Below are 12540 nucleotides of genomic sequence, written 5' to 3' on the forward strand. Positions count from 1 at the left end.
AGCCGTTCCACAGGACTACATCCAGCATCTCTACGATCGTCTCCATGGGAGAATAGCAGCCTGCATTGCTGCGAAAGGTGGATATACACTGTACTAGTGCCGACATTGTGCATGCTCTGTTGCCTGTGTCTATGTGCCTGTGGTTCTGTCAGTGTGATCATGTGATGTATCTGACCCCAGGAATGTGTCAATAAAGTTTCCCCTTCCTGGGACAATGAATTCACGGTGTTCTTATTTCAATTTCCAGGAGTGTATATAAAGGGGGACAACATTGACCAAAAATCTCAAAAAGAACTTGACTGACTTATTTCAAATTTTTTACTCGATACTATAATAACATTAGGACGAATACAGAATACACATTTCTTGAAATACGTAGTAATATGTTGTCGGCAAAATCTCTAAATTTTCTTGAGCTGTTTACTTCATATTTTAAAGAACACCCTTTTAAATATTTGAACATAACTACATTTTTAAGCAACAATTTACATGTCTTCCATTAGAAAAGACTGCAAGAAAGATAACGCTCTGCTGTAACAATGTGTAGTTTTCTTTCCTTTGTCACAGGCAGTTTTAACTACGACAGTGTGTCTTTTCAACTATTATACACATTTTTTTCTGCCACTTCTTTCTCATTATACATTTTTAAACGTAAACTGCATGCACAACAATGGACCGTTTTCTTTTCTTCCTCACACACGGTTTCCACAGAAAAGAGGAAAGATGTAATTCTGGCTTATTGGCTTATGATCAGAATACTACTACAGAATCTGAATTTGCAGTAACAATTAGAAAGGTTCAGGGAGAGAGTGGAAGAGGAAGTGGACAGTGGGGTGAGAAGGAATGGACATAGATAGCGGAAAGGAGGAGATGGACAGATATAGAGGACAGGAGGGGAGGAGAAGATCGACAGAGGGTGGAGCTAGGAGAGAGGGAAGGAGGAGAAGGAGTGACGGGGGGGGGGGGGGGGGAGGAGATACGGACTTATATTCAATCCCACACATGTTAGGAGCGTATGCTTTCTCTTTTCTTTCTTTTCCATTTAACCAGGCTGAGACACAGCAGCGCGTGGCCGGGTATAGAATTTTTATTATAATAAAATTACTTTGTTGGAGCACGAAACCGCGTGAATTCGCTTATTCACTACCAGTACTGCATTTTTCATCCTCTATGTCCCATTTAACGGCACTTTTGTTATGAGAAATGCACACGCTCTGTACCGCCCCAGCATTATTTTTTGTCTTATATTTTGTTAAGTACTGGGGCTGCAGTATGGCGCTGAATGCTGTTTTCGCCGAATTCAACGGTTTCAAATCATTCTCCTATGAAATTTCATCGATAATCATTACGGTTAATTAGTTCATTTCTTGATTACTTAGTTTCAGTTCGTAAAAATGGGAAAAGTATTTGCATTTCACTAGTTCCCGTAAACAGGATGGGATCATTACACAAAGAATTCATTAGTTTTTTCTGGATTCCTTGCAAGTATTCAGTAATGTGTTTTCTTTCGGAACATATAAAAGAAGTTAACATTGCGCTTGCAACAATTTAACTGTTCGTTACTGAACATTTGGGATCAGACAGCGTTATCACATGGAATTTCCTAAAAACTGACGCTGAATCAGTTTCAAAGTTGATTCAATTTTTCAGTTGTGCATTTAAGTAAAGTTACAAGAACATAATTCTCTTTCACCACGTTTCTTGTGCCCAGTCCGTAGGAATGTAAGGAAACCGTTCCGAAAGTTCAGGGATTACCTACGATTACAACTAACATTCCATAGAGTACAACAGACATGAGCCAAAGATTGTGAGTGTTCCGCACTCCAGAAACATCTTTATATCACGGGTTAAGACCGTCGACTAGCATCGGTATTTTCTATCGACTCTGTTTAAGAGACTATTTCATTTTTATAACAATGGTTATTTGTGGCAAGGTCTTATGGGACCAAACTGCTGAGGTCATCGGTCCTTAAGCCTACACACTACTTGATCTAACTTAAACTTACACTATGGACAACACACACACCCAAGCCAGAGTAAGGACTTGAACCTCCGGCGGGGGAAGCCACACGGACCGTGACAATGTACCTTACACCGCGCGGCTACCACGCGCGGCGTACTTTTTATAGTCAGTTTCCATATTTACCTTAAGACTTTTACTGTCGTTACCACATAATGGAAGCAAAGGTTTCTCTCGCGACTTAGACTCAGTTTTACGAAAATAGTTTATCACAGGCGGTGAATCTTGATGTAGAGCGCTCTCACTCGTATTAACAACAGCATCGTGATGTCACGCACTAACGTTCCTTGTAAGTACGTACAGGAGTTGAACAAAAATACGGAAACATCACGAGAAATGCATCGTAGAAAATAAATGCAGACGCTACACAAGCCTGCAGGTTGTGCTGTTGTACCTAACCACGAACGACACCTGTTCATTGTCCTGTATGTTGCAAGGGTCATTCGTGGTTACAATTGTGTTCCGCGTACTTGTGACTGCAGTATGTCGAACCTAAATGAATTTTAATGTGGGGGAAATTATTAGTACTCCCATGCGTGCGCTTCCGTAACCAAGGGAGACGAAGTGTTCGGTGTTTCAAGAGGCATCGTATCGAAGATTTATATCTCACAGAGGGAAAGCAGAAAAACACCATTCGCTATGTCACAATGCGGCCGAAGGTTTGTGTTTTATGATGGTGACAAAGGACAGTCACGACGTTTGTGACGAAAAGTAAGAGGACAATAGCTGCAAAAGTCACAAATCGGCCTTGTGAACTCTGTCAGCACCAAAACGATACGAAGCGAGCTCCATAGGCTGGGAATTGAGGGGCGAGCTGTAAACCTGAAACTACTTATAACCCTACGACTAGTATTGTAATTTAGTGTCCTTTTACCTAAATAACAGACAAACCTGTCTCTGTGTTGCCACGTTTAACCCTCTTACCAAATTTAGTTCAGTTTCCAAAAAAGAACACTATTGGAGGGTATTCCTGAACATACGAAAAGCTAATCAATAGAGTTACCCTTTTTACAGGATTTGACCGTGTGTTGTGTCCAGTTGATAAGTAAATCAACTATTCAGTTCTTTTCTTAAGATCTTAGCCAGCGGTTAGAAAGAAACGTAGTACGTATAGTATTATGTTTAATCTAGGACAACTCAGTTCCAAGTTCATTTAGTGGTCTAAAATATGTACTAACGTTCGTCAGCCTATCCATGCAATGAAACAGTGAAGTATTGGAAAAGCAGGAGTATGAATTTTGCCTAGTTTCTTGCTACTGTTTAAGTTGCTGCTTCAAATACATGTTACCCCATGTAAACAATGTTGGTGCAGACACTGGAATTTCTATTTCACTACTACGCCCTTATACGTTACGTTTTTAAAAGAGAAAATGCCCAGTAGATAACTTCAAGAAAGCTTTTTTTTTGCCAGGCGGGACCTTTAGAAAAGCACTTTCCATAATCAACAAACTGAAATACTTAGACATTAAAGCACACATTTTTATACCGAACGTTTCACTTCAATAAAACCTCTTTCTTACTGGAATTTACTTTCAAAGATTATTATTCTTTGAACGAATTCTTTATTGTCATTTTACAGATTCTAGTAACTTGGCTTCACTATGATTGAATTTTACTTAAGCAAGCTTTTACTATAATACTGTAACGTCCCCTTAGAAAAATTAGTGAATTACTGTGCTGGTAAATCCCTTACATTATTTGATTTTCAAACAGATGAGCAGAACTGAACGTACTCAGACATTTCGCTCTTTACCTATTCTGATCAACACTAAACTGACACACAATATTTTTAGCGCAACGCAATCTGACTTTCAAAAATCTCTACAAAAGACTGGCCCTGACTAACATTAACCTATACCTTTCACAAATCACTTACCTCACAAAAATCTTCGTTACTCGAACTACTGCAATACAGCGAGCGCCACTACTGCCAACTCAGACTTTGAGAAAAACACTGAAATTTTACTGTGATGAATGATCAGGACTGTCTTTATGGACTGTGAGCAAATTTTAGCTTTTGACCAACATTGTATCGATAAGTGTGTACATTTGATTTCTTTGTTATTGTAATTATGAAAATTTAACAAATATGTATTGGCCAGTGCCCAAAACAATTTGTAAAATTTTTTGTGGGGAGCATGGGGGCTATGTAAGTAGGCTGTTTAGGTTCTTATATTGGTAGCGCCACCACCAGGTAGCGCTCAGTATGAAAATCACTCGCTGTGCTGCGTGCAGTCTGTGGCTGGTTTGCACTGTTGTTGGCCATTGTATTGTTGGGCAGTTGGATGTGAACAGCGCGTAGCGTTGCGCAGTTGGAGGTGAGCCGCCAGCAGTGGTGGATGTGGGGAAGTGAGATGGCGGATTTTTGAGAGCGGATAATCTGGACGTGTGTCCATCAGAAACAGTACATTTGTAAGAATGGATATCATGAACTGCTATATATATTATGACTTTTGAACACCATTAAGGTAAATGCATTGTTCTCTATCAAAATATTTCATTTGCTAACTATGCCTATCAGTAGTTAGTGCCTTCAGTAGTTAATCTTTTATTTAGCTGGCAGTAGTGGCGCTCGCTGTATTGCAGTAGTTGGAGTAACGAAGATTTTTGTGAGGTAAGTGATTTGTGAAAGGTATAGGTTAATGTCAGTCAGGGCCATTCTTTTGTAGAGATTTTTGAAAGTCAGATTGCGTTGCGCTGAAAATTTTGTGCGTCAGTTTAGTGTTGCTCAGAATAGGTAAAGAGCGAAATGTCTGAGTACGGTAATTCACTAATTTTTCTAAGGGGACGTTACAATACTTTGCAATAGTTAAGGAAATTCTCATTATTTACACAAAAATAATTTAAATGGTGCCTCTTTCAGTCAACTTGGCATTTCATATGTCTGTAAAACAGGATACTCGGATTAATTTAACACCAGAAAGGAACCCTGTATAGGTTTATGATTAGGATGAAAGAACAGGGTGTCCGCAGCTCGTTTAGTGGCTACCGTTGCTGCCTCTGGATCACGGGGTCCCGGGTTCAATTCCCGGTTGGATTGGGGATTTTCTCTGCCAGGGAACTGGGTGTTTGTGTGGTCATCATTTCATCATCATCATTATCATCGTTATCGTCATCTTCATTTGTGCCAGTAGCTAGAGTGGATTGTGAAAAAAATGGATTGTGTAACAATTTGGACTTTGTACAGGCGGTGATGACTACGCAGTTGAGCACCCCACAAACCAATCATCATAATCATCAAATAACAGAGTGAACCAGTTTCTTTAAAGTTCAAGAATGATTATTCACAGTGTAAGTTAATGGTTCACGCTGTACAAAGCACAATAAAATCTTATCTGGTGTCTGTAATCTTGGGTGTGGCGAACAATCATGACGGCCAGAGTACCCACAGTATGGCTTGCATATATCTTACTGTATGGACTCAATTTCTCCTCTTAGCGTCGTTCAATTTTACGTACAGTTGCCCAACAACACGCAGCTATGCCGTAAGCCGTTTGCAGTATTCATCCGAGGCGTTTTTGTGCAAATTTGCAGGCAAAGCTTCTCCAGCTCCGTAAGGGTATTGCCTCAATCACTGCTGCCTACAGACTGTGTGACTTTGCACCCTTGCTCTAGGCAGCGCGCCAATTCGTCCTTGCCACCTTTTCCACTCCTCAGAGCCACTTTCGTTTCAAACAAAAGCACACTGTCTTTTACATAACACGTATTTCTTACCTTCTTCCTAAGTGTGACCATTTCTTTCTATTGTCAAATTTACATCAACATGTATGGTTTATACAAATACAAATGTCACCAGAAAATTATTTAACATAAAAAACAATTTACATAGTATGTTTACATACATTACTCACATACAACGCAAATAACTTAAACCTCTAGCACAGTACACTTTACTTTACATATACAGATCATATAGTAGCAATATGCGAAAATTTTAAAGCAAAAAATTATAAAAGATATAGATGAACCATAAACAAATAGTGTTATACACTCATGAGTGATGCAAGTGCCCGTAAGCTTGCTACCGAAGGTATAAAACCTGGACTATGGAGCAATACAATAAAGTTATTGGTAGGTGAGAGTCTCGTTTCTCACTATTTCCGATTTCTAGACATGCTTACGTCCCATGACTGAAACATGGCGAATGTTCGGTGAAGATTTGGGCCGCTATGTCTTAGTATCCCATGGTCCCCATGATTGAGTGCAAAGTCGCATTACTGCCAAGGATTATGCAACTAATACGGGTGACCAGGTGCATGGCACAGTATTTGCCCCACGAGATGATGCTGTGCTTCAAGACAACAGGGGCCTTGTTCACAGAGCTCGCATCATCCAAGACTGGTTTTGTGAGTATGGGGGTAAATTGTCACGTCTCCTCTGGGCATCACAGTCCCCAGAACTCAGTATTATTGAACGTCTATGGTCTACTTTGGGGAGATCCGTACGTGATCGCTTTCGACCTCCATCTCCGTTACCTGAACTTGCCGCTATATTGCAGAAAGAATGGTTTTACATTCCATTGAATCCATTCCGCAAACTGCAAATGCCACAAAATCGTTTATCACAGGCAGGAAACAAAGGATGTCTACAGCAGAGAGTTCTGCATAATGCCATCAGGCATCAACCACGAAACAAATTATTTACTTTGGTGTCCTATAAGCTCTATCTCAAAGAACCAATTTCTTCTTGTATGTATTAATTTCAGAAGTAATGTCGTGAGATGCCAAGTTTGATAAGTTTGTTAGTGATACAAACATTGCAAGAAACAGCAAATCACTTATAGTTTCAGAATGCTTGATTTCTGAATTTTTCATGAATGTTTATAAATGGTTCCTAGCCAGTTCTTTCTTTCTAATTAAACTTTAAAATTTCACATTACAGTCACTGAAACAGTTTTTGTTCTGTTGTGGATTGGCAAGACAGCCAATGCACTAGGAGGAAGCAGAGAGGCACGCGTTTAAGCTCACGCAGGCTGGCGTGAAGTCTGGAACAGGACACGGAAATGAGAATAGCCAAAAAAGTACGTAGCTGCTGGAATACTTAACTTTAATCCATAATTGGTGAACATCGCTCTTGACGGTACATGTTTTACAGCATCAATAGTGACTGGTAATGGCGCCTTGCTAGGTCGCAGCAAATGACGTAGCTGAAGGCTATGCTAACTATCGTCTCGGCAAATGAGAGCGTAATTTGTCAGTGAACCATCGCTAGCAAAGTCAGCTGTACAACTGGGTCGAGTGCTAGTACGTCTCTCGACACCTGCCGTGTGGCGGCGCTCGGTCTGCAATCACTGATAGTGGCGACACGTGGGTCCGACGTATACTAACGGACCGCGGCCGATTTAAAGGCTACCACCTAGCAAGTGTGGTGTCTGGCGGTGACACCACATGTTCACTGTATGTTTCAGATATGGTTACAAGGAGACAGAAGAGACGACAGTGATACATTCTTGAGATTACAATTTGATGACAAATTCAGCCGGGAGAAGCATACACTAGCAGCCAAAAGTTTTCGATCACCTATCACAACTATAGGTTTGTCGTTATAACAGGGATTTCTTTTTGAATAGTGTATCATACCGTTCTGATTGTGCGTGAAACGAGAATAATCATGTAAAGATTAAGCGGCTGAAACGCGTACGTTTCATATGTATTCATTAACAGCGATGGCGAGGCATGACAGAATCTCTGACCAGAGAGTTGTTTATCGTTGCTAGTCTGCGCTTGACCGCGCGAGAGTTCTGTTACGTGTAGCGAGTCGGCAGGAACAGTTGTGAGTTGGACTCAGTCGGAAGTTGCATGTAGCGAGTCGGCAGGATCAGTCGCGAGTTGTACTCAGTCGGAGTAGTGTGTGAGGAGTCGGCGGGCGTCGACATGGGTCTCTGGTCAAGGTTTGGGACGAGGTATATTGTTAAATAAGGTAATGAAGCAGCATTGCGCACGTCTGATAATGTAATGTATGTTAATTGTAATTAATTTGTTCAAGAAGTGCCCCGATAATAATTTTGTTTTCAAAGCAATCATTTAAAAAAAAAAAAAAAGAATCATTCCAATTTAAACAATATTTCCCATGCTTTTCCTCCCAGAATCAATTTATCAGATTAATTATTGCACAGGGCCTAAGGTCAGTGTAGCTGCCCTTATAAAATTTATCAGGTTCACCTTAACGTTAATTTTGTGGGGACTTAACATTTTTGCACATTTTTATTATCATTGAGTTCTATTACTGTGGGAAGCTAACATTTAACTCTATTTCATTATCATAGACTTTTCTTTTATTTCTGCTGGGAGATTACGTTTAGCACGATGCCCATTTACATTTAATTATTGCCATTCTCCAAAATTTCTGCGGGGAGGTTACACTTGGCTCTATTCCCATTAACATTTTAAATATCGTCTTTGAAAATTTTGCGGCGAGGTTACACATTGCGACATCCGGACCAGGATCGTATTTCTTTGAGAATCTTTTGAGAAACAGTCAGATATCTGCTCTTATTTACTTAATATAATTAGGATTTGGCGCAACGCTTTTACTAATTTTGTGATTTTCTTCCACAGATCGGCAATTCGTTGCTCTTTGTTGTATTTGTATTTGTTGGATTTTGCATTGTCTTTGTCTCATTAGTGAATAATTGTGACTATTGTAAAAATGCCGCGAATGACTGAATAGTACATCGCGAAGTATAATGAGTGAAATAACCGAATTAAACAACTTGACCTTTAGTAATTGTGACACGCAATGTAATGACAATCCTCTGTTTATTGACAATCAATATGTACCGACCACCAATGTTGATTTTGATCGTAGTGATGAACAGATGAATTCAATTGTGTCCTCTGTTAATTTGACGACAATTGATGACGCGGGGCGTTCTGTTGTAATGAGCGCTGCCCAGCTTAACACAACCGGTTTGGAAAATTCATGTGACGAACAGACAAATTTTTCTAATGAAAATGAACAGTGTACTGAAAGTACGACGGATTCATTTAATTCAGAGATAGTGACTAAAAGTGCGCATCCGATGAGCAAACTTTTTGGTGAATCACAGAATGACCAAATGGTCACACAAAACCTGACAATTGCAGGAACGTCATCAAGCAGCACCGAGAATAGAGCCGGTAATATTGACTTTGAACAAATTAGGGCAAGGTTGCTACAACAACAATTTAGTGAAAATAACAAATAATTTAAAGAAGATTTCAAACAACTTAATGAACAGGTCAGACAACAGAATGAAAAACAAGACAAACTTAGTGAAAAATTAGACAATAATTCCAGACGGCTTAGTGAACAGATTACAGCCGTTGCCGCGCAGTGTCATGATACTAAGGAACAATTACTCGAGGAAATTGAGGCTTGTGCTAGGAAAAGTAACGAAGAAATTAGGTCTGTTGCTCAAGAATTAAGGGACATGCAAACAGCTGCAACAGAATCACTCAGAGACGAAATTAGTACAGTCGGTAAACAATGCTCTGAAAAAGCTACACAATTACGCGACGAGTTTAAACTAATGACAGCAGAACTTTCGCGCACAATGTATGCAAAGATAGACGCGAAATTCGACCAACAGAACACTCAGATTGACGAACGTTTTGATCACCACATACAAAACAGTGATACGCGTTTCCGCAAATTTACACAGGATCAAAATAAAGTAAAACGACAAGTAATGGAAACAATCACAGCACAGAGACAAGAAGACAAACGTAAATTGTACGCGAAGGCAAAAACATACGTGGACAGCAATATTGCTGCAGTGTCCGATGAAATTAATACCATCAAACAATTGAACACAGAATTACGTGACGAAATTTCCGATCTTAAATTGAAAACAGACACATACACAACAGACTTCCAAACAGTGACCGACAGACTCGAACAATTAGGACTAACACATGATTCCGATGTCGTCAAAGCTGAAGTTAAAAAACTGAACGAAACCACACGTAAAATGCAAAAACAGATTAATGCCTGTGACACTAAACCCGATGATCAGGTAAAAATACTGACTGAAAAATGTGTTGAATTGGCCAGTCGTATTGATATTATTGAAAGTAATAATGACAAATCAGACGATACTGCACCGATTTTGTTTAACCAAACACCTGAATTCCAAAATTTACAGCAGACAATCAATGAGATCGATTCGTCTAATAACACGTTGCGTAGAAAATTGTCAAGTTTACAGCAAGAGGTAACAGAGATGAAAAATGTTTCTGGGTTTAATACATCACAGCAGACGCCAATTTGCGAACATTTGTCAGACTCACGCAGCGCGTATAATTTGGGTAATCTACAGAGAGTACGGGATTTAGATTCAGAACAGACACAGACTAATAGATTCTCTTACAATCATGAACCTGTTCCATCATACAGAGATGATAATTTTGATTATAAACATTTTCTATCAGTGAGAAAATTTGAAGTATTTAAAAATGACAGAACACAGATTCATCCGCTAGATTGGATGCAACAATTTAGCTTTGCTTTTCCACCGACTTGGCCCGTAACGCATAAACTTGAATTTATTTGCAGTTTTTTGGAACGCGAACCTGCAACTCGTATGAGACCGATCGCGAGACAATGTTACCCGGTAGAAGAATTTCAGAATGCTTTTCTGTCAGCGTATTGGTCGAAGACGACACAGCGCGGAATTAAGGATCAATTAATTAGTTTGCCAAATTATGAGAACTCAAATTTTCCCAGTGTCACGCAATTTTTTGAGCACATGGTCCAACAAAATCAGTATTTAAGTGAACCTTATAGTGAATCTGCACTTATTCAACTATGTATCTCTAAATTACCACGATCATTAAGAGTGTCACTTCTAACGGGTCAGCAAAAAGAAAATATTTCGGCATATAGAGATCTGTTACAGCTTCTGGAAGTGCAGCAATTGGATTATTCCTTTGTAAACAAAAATTTTTCATGTAATAACCAAGGCCAACAAACTTACAGTAATTACGATCAGTCACGCAATTTCAATAGTAAAGGTAATAGACGCTTCAGGAACAACAACCAACAGAACTTTAGTAACAGGCAAAATTTTAACTATCGGTATCGTCAAAATTTTCAGCAACAGGAACCGCATTTTAGTAACAATAGACGTTTTCCACCACAGCATGAAAGTCAGCCGGTTAGCATACCTGACCAACAATGTAATGCACAAGGTCAACCAGGCTTTAATGTTTCGCCGCGTGCACGTGTAGTCCCAGGTACAACAAATGGTAACGCACGGCAGCAAAGCAACAACTACGTACAGAAAACACAGTATTTCAATTCCTATCGCAATGCACCGTATAGGAATGACTATCAAGACAGACGTAAAAACAATGAGCACGATTATAAGCGTACGTATAATAACAGTCGGTCTTACCAGCAGCAAAATGATCAGCAACAACATATTCTTGTGAATGAACCCGACAGTAGGTATCATCCAGAGCGTAATATGTATGGAAGAAATAACAGAACAGTTCAAATAATCGAAATGCCACAACATCCTCCAGGAAATAATAATACGTCAGACAGAATCTGACTAGATAATGTACAGGTCGCATCTTCCAGTAACACAAGCATTACTTTAGACACGCAGAAAGTTGTTCACGAAAACGTTATTACTTTTGACGACATCCGAGACACTTTTACAGGAAAGACCAGTTGTTCAGAAGACCATTTCACATCCTGTCATCGAAATTAAAATTGGTTCATCGAAATTTTCAGCAGTAATCGATTCTGGATCGCCTATGTCAGTTATAAATGAAGAGACTTTCAACGAGTGTAACAAAGAGAATACCTATCCTACATTACCATTAGGCAAAACGAAAGTAAAAGGAGCAGTATCGGGTAAAGGAGTAGACGTTAAATTACAGACACATTTATCATTTTGCATTGCAGGTCACACATTTCACTCAAATTTTTGGATTGTTCCTTTATTGACAACAGACGTTATTTTAGGTACTAATTTTCTGGTACAACACGACGCAGTTATTGATTTTCAAAATTCCTATTTAATGCTAAAGGATGAAAATGTACAATTGGCTTTAGAATTTCAGCACTCTTTATCTACGGAAGAACAAACAATTAATCGCACAGAGGTCATTTCCGTATCACGTGGCATAGACTAATTCCACATTGTTCACGGATACGTACGTACATAACTATAACACTCCAGACGAAGCTGACCACGACGTAATGCAGATGATTTCTGATAAAGTTAAAGCAGTGCAAATACAGACGACGAACGCACGCAACTACACAAAATTCTTTTACAGCAAACTCCAGTTTTCGACAACATTCCTGGTACGATGTCCGGTTTTATGTACGAATTTCAAGTCAAACAGCATGATACATTTAAAGCCAAGCATTATCCCATTCCATATATCCACCGAGAACAAGTTAAGAAAGAATTGCAGGGTATGCTTGACCAAGGAATTATTGAACCGGCAGTTAGTCCGTACATAAACCCGCTACATATTGTTAAGAAAAAAGATGGTTCACTTCGCCTCGTACTTGATTCACGT

Source organism: Schistocerca nitens, chromosome 7 (genome assembly GCF_023898315.1).
Source record: "Schistocerca nitens isolate TAMUIC-IGC-003100 chromosome 7, iqSchNite1.1, whole genome shotgun sequence".
In the NCBI taxonomy this organism is placed as follows: Eukaryota; Metazoa; Arthropoda; class Insecta; order Orthoptera; family Acrididae; genus Schistocerca; species Schistocerca nitens.